General features: G+C 54.0%; 1 non-coding gene across 1 annotated transcript in view; it reads right to left on the reverse strand.

Moving 5' to 3' along the window:
* The window catches only part of LOC124729338, a 1,909-nt gene extending 1,050 nt beyond the window's left edge, over positions 1–859 (reverse strand). Inside the window, exon 1 of the ribosomal RNA XR_007007617.1 lies at positions 1–859. This exon is cut by the window's left edge and continues 1,050 nt beyond it. This is a non-coding gene — a ribosomal RNA (small subunit ribosomal RNA).
* Between the last annotated feature and the right edge of the window lie 4,141 nt (positions 860–5,000).

Below are 5,000 nucleotides of genomic sequence, written 5' to 3' on the forward strand. Positions count from 1 at the left end.
CTCTAATTTGTTCAAAGTAAACGTGCCGGCCCACCGAGACACTCAATAAAGAGCACCCTGGTAGGATTTCAACGGGGTCCGCCTCGGGACGCACGAGCACGCACGGGGCGGTCGCACGCCTTCGGCTCGCCCCACCGGCAGGACGTCCCACGATACATGCCAGTTAAACACCGACGGGCGGTGAACCAACAGCGTGGGACACAAATCCAACTACGAGCTTTTTAACCGCAACAACTTTAATATACGCTATTGGAGCTGGAATTACCGCGGCTGCTGGCACCAGACTTGCCCTCCAATAGATACTCGTTAAAGGATTTAAAGTGTACTCATTCCGATTACGGGGCCTCGGATGAGTCCCGTATCGTTATTTTTCGTCACTACCTCCCCGTGCCGGGAGTGGGTAATTTGCGCGCCTGCTGCCTTCCTTGGATGTGGTAGCCGTTTCTCAGGCTCCCTCTCCGGAATCGAACCCTGATTCCCCGTTACCCGTTACAACCATGGTAGGCGCAGAACCTACCATCGACAGTTGATAAGGCAGACATTTGAAAGATGCGTCGCCGGTACGAGGACCGTGCGATCAGCCCAAAGTTATTCAGAGTCACCAAGGCAAACGGACCGGACGAGCCGACCGATTGGTTTTGATCTAATAAAAGCGTCCCTTCCATCTCTGGTCGGGACTCTGTTTGCATGTATTAGCTCTAGAATTACCACAGTTATCCAAGTAACGTGGGTACGATCTAAGGAACCATAACTGATTTAATGAGCCATTCGCGGTTTCACCTTAATGCGGCTTGTACTGAGACATGCATGGCTTAATCTTTGAGACAAGCATATGACTACTGGCAGGATCAACCAGGGAGCTGCGTCAACTAGAGCTGAGCAGCCGGCCGCCCGGGAGTGTGTCCCGGGGGCCCGCGCGAACACGCAAGCGTCCGCTCAATCATTCTGCAAACAGGAGGAGGCTGAGCTCCCCTGCACAATACACCTCGAAACCCTCTCAGGTCCCGGCGGCGCGCAGCGCCGTCCCAAGTACTTGGTCGGGTTCGAGAGAGGCGCAATCGCCCGGAGTTAGGCGAGTAGACGCTTTCGGTGCGACCACCCGTGCTCCCAACTGAGCTTGCCGCTGCCGACAGAGGCCCGGGAGCGTGCTGTCGTGGCATTGCCGGCGGGAGACAACACGCGCCACCTACGGTGACCGGCAGCTCCAACGCCAGCGCCACAGAAGGACAAAAGCCCCACTTGGGTGCCGAAGCGAACTCTCCCAGCACAGCGCACACGCCAACACATCCGCACAGCTGCGATACAAACCACCAGCGAGAACCGCTGGGGCGACCGAGCAGCAGACGGCGTCGCGGCGCCGAGCGCCGGGCGGCGGCGCATCCTCAACGCACACAGTCCTCAATCGGACCAGCACACTGCAGATGTCCACCGCGCTTCGCACCGGGCCCGCGAGGACCTACTTTGGCCGCACGGCGCCGCGCGCAGGGTGCGCCGGCGCGCAGCTGCGACGCCTGCCGCGTCCGTCGGCCGGCGCGCCTGCCACTGGCCGCCCCCACCAGCCGGCTGTAGCGCGTGCGCCCACGCACCGCGCGGCCAGCACGCCGGGAGGCGCCCCCTCACCGGCCGGGGACGGTCCCACCCAGCCACCGCCGCGTATCGCTTCACACCCAGATGCCGTTCAGTTTCGTCGGCATGGTGGGTATCGCTGGAACAACCGGTTAGTACCTCAACCTATCGTCGCCATCACCGATTCACCCCTAGCGAGAACAACCGCACCACAACGGGTTACCATTTCTTCATTTGCGTAACTTCACCAGAAAACGTAGGCGTCCATCGCCATTTGCAACTTCAACCATTATTGCATGCCTGTGTCAGGTGTCACGCCACACTACGTCTGCCCACATACACGCAACAAAATGTGCACGCCTAGACAATACGTGGAAGGTGGCCCCCGTACGTATGCGATGTCCATTGCTCGAACGACTGTCAACCGGCTTCTGTAGCATGTCGCAGATATGGAACGCGCTGCACCATGCCATCACGGTGTGTGAGGAGAGACGACTAGGTCCGAATACATCAACAGACAGCTCATGCTGATCGCCATCCACGGCGTCCGTTCCTCCCACACGTCTCTATGGCGTACCACACTGCAATCCAGCTCTCATAGGGAGACGACACGTAGCTGCGTGCACAATATTTGCACTGTATGGTCCGCCGTTTTTGGGCGCAGTCGTTGTACGGTCACACATGTGCCACGATGTATCATTCAGTACATAAGGACGAATGTGCAGTACAGATTGTGGTTCACGCGTACGACATCAGCGGACAGTTGACACAGGCCGCACCACAACGTAGCCTGCGTACGTCGCATGCGAAGGGCATTGAACATGCAAACTTGTCACCAACCACCTTGCGAAGGCAGGGGGCAAGGTGGGGACGTGGGGAGAGGTGGGGGGGGGGGGGGGGGGCGGCATGTACGCCCTGCTGCCATCCACATTACAGTGTACAGCAGGAGCATGTGGAAAGTCAGCAAGACTTGCAAGGTGTTTAACATGAAGCGATACACAGGGGAGCGGGCAGTGCGAGTAGCGAACTATATTGCGAGGGTTGCGGGTGGGCAACACTACACTAATTGAACGAGTCGTATAACAATTACAGAGCAGGTTTAGGCGACAACGTGGGTTACGATAGGCGACAACGTGGGTTACGTTAGGGGACAACGTGGGTTACGTTAGGGGACAACGTGGGTTACGTTAGGGGACAACGTGGGTTACGTTAGGGGACAACGTGGGTTACGTTAGGGGACAACGTGGGTTACGTTAGGGGACAACGTGGGTTACGTTAGGGGACAACGTGGGTTAGGTTAAGGCACAACATGGGTTAGGTTAAGGCACAACATGGGTTAGGTTAAGGCACAACATGGGTTAGGTTAAGGCACAACATGGGTTAGGTTAAGGCACAACATGGGTTAGGTTACGGCACAACATGGGTTAGGTTAAGGCACAACATGGGTTAGGTTAGGGGACAACATGGGTTAGGTTAGGGGACAACATGGGTTAGGTTAAGGCACAACATGGGTTAGGTTAAGGCACAACATGGGTTAGGTTAGGGGACAACATGGGTTAGGTTAGGGCACAACATGGGTTAGGTTAGGGGACAACATGGGTTAGGTTAGGGGACAACATGGGTTAGGTTAGGGGACAACATGGGTTAGGTTAGGGGACAACATGGGTTAGGTTAGGGGACAACATGGGTTAGGTTAGGGGACAACATGGGTTAGGTTAGGGGACAACATGGGTTAGGTTAGGGGACAACATGGGTTAGGTTAAGGCACAACATGGGTTAGGTTAGGGGACAACATGGGTTAGGTTAGGGGACAACATGGGTTAGGTTAGGGGACAACATGGGTTAGGTTAGGGGACAACATGGGTTAGGTTAAGGCACAACATGGGTTAGGTTAGGGCACAACATGGGTTAGGTTAGGGCACAACATGGGTTAGGTTAGGGCACAACATGGGTTAGGTTAGGGGACAACATGGGTTAGGTTAGGGGACAACATGGGTTAGGTTAGGGGACAACATGGGTTAGGTTAGGGGACAACATGGGTTAGGTTAGGGGACAACATGGGTTAGGTTAGGGGACAACATGGGTTAGGTTAGGGGACAACATGGGTTAGGTTAGGGGACAACATGGGTTAGGTTAGGGGACAACATGGGTTAGGTTAGGGGACAACATGGGTTAGGTTAAGGCACAACATGGGTTAGGTTAAGGCACAACATGGGTTAGGTTAGGGGACAACATGGGTTAGGTTAGGGGACAACATGGGTTAGGTTAGGGGACAACATGGGTTAGGTTAAGGCACAACATGGGTTAGGTTAGGGGACAACATGGGTTAGGTTAAGGCACAACATGGGTTAGGTTAGGGGACAACATGGGTTAGGTTAGGGGACAACATGGGTTAGGTTAAGGCACAACATGGGTTAGGTTAAGGCACAACATGGGTTAGGTTAAGGCACAACATGGGTTAGGTTAGGGGACAACATGGGTTAGGTTAGGGGACAACTTGGGTTAGGTTAGGGGACAACATGGGTTAGGTTAAGGCACAACATGGGTTAGGTTAAGGCACAACATGGGTTAGGTTAGGGGACAACATGGGTTAGGTTAGGGGACAACATGGGTTAGGTTAGGGGACAACATGGGTTAGGTTAAGGCACAACATGGGTTAGGTTAGGGGACAACATGGGTTAGGTTAAGGCACAACATGGGTTAGGTTAGGGGACAACATGGGTTAGGTTAGGGGACAACATGGGTTAGGTTAAGGCACAACATGGGTTAGGTTAAGGCACAACATGGGTTAGGTTAAGGGACAACATGGGTTAGGTTAGGGGACAACTTGGGTTAGGTTAGGGGACAACATGGGTTAGGTTAAGGCACAACATGGGTTAGGTTAAGGCACAACATGGGTTAGGTTAAGGTACAACATGGGTTAGGTTAAGGTACAACATGGGTTAGGTTAGGTTACACGTTGTTGTAAGGAAAGGTGTGGGGGGGGGGGGGGGGGGCGGGGCGGCAGGTTCGTTGATAGTGATTATAGTAAGTGAATGCTTGTGACATGATGAGATTTGTCACGTCAGGATGCACCTTTGGCTTATTAGAGGCGGCGCTCCAATTCTATGCTTGTGTCAGACCTGTGTCTTTGACTCATGTCATTGTTTGTGCGCTGTGACAGGAGGTACTATTGTGATGTTGGGTGCACCGTTGTATAGGACATGTGTGGGTGTTGGTGCCTTATCTGCGCAATGGTGGATGTCGAAAGGGTGGGATATTCTATTTTCCGCATGGACCTCCTGGTCTGGTTGTGATAGTGTGGATTGTGTAATGTGGCGGAGAGGATGCACTGGATGTTGTTCCATGCTGGTGCTTACATATTGTATGTGCGCCTGTTAGAAGCAGAGAGTGGTGCGTGATCAGAGTGTCTGGCTGACGTGTGGTTCCCATTG

The sequence above is a fragment of the Schistocerca piceifrons genome, unplaced genomic scaffold, assembly GCF_021461385.2.
Source record: "Schistocerca piceifrons isolate TAMUIC-IGC-003096 unplaced genomic scaffold, iqSchPice1.1 HiC_scaffold_1203, whole genome shotgun sequence".
Taxonomy (NCBI): Eukaryota; Metazoa; Arthropoda; class Insecta; order Orthoptera; family Acrididae; genus Schistocerca; species Schistocerca piceifrons.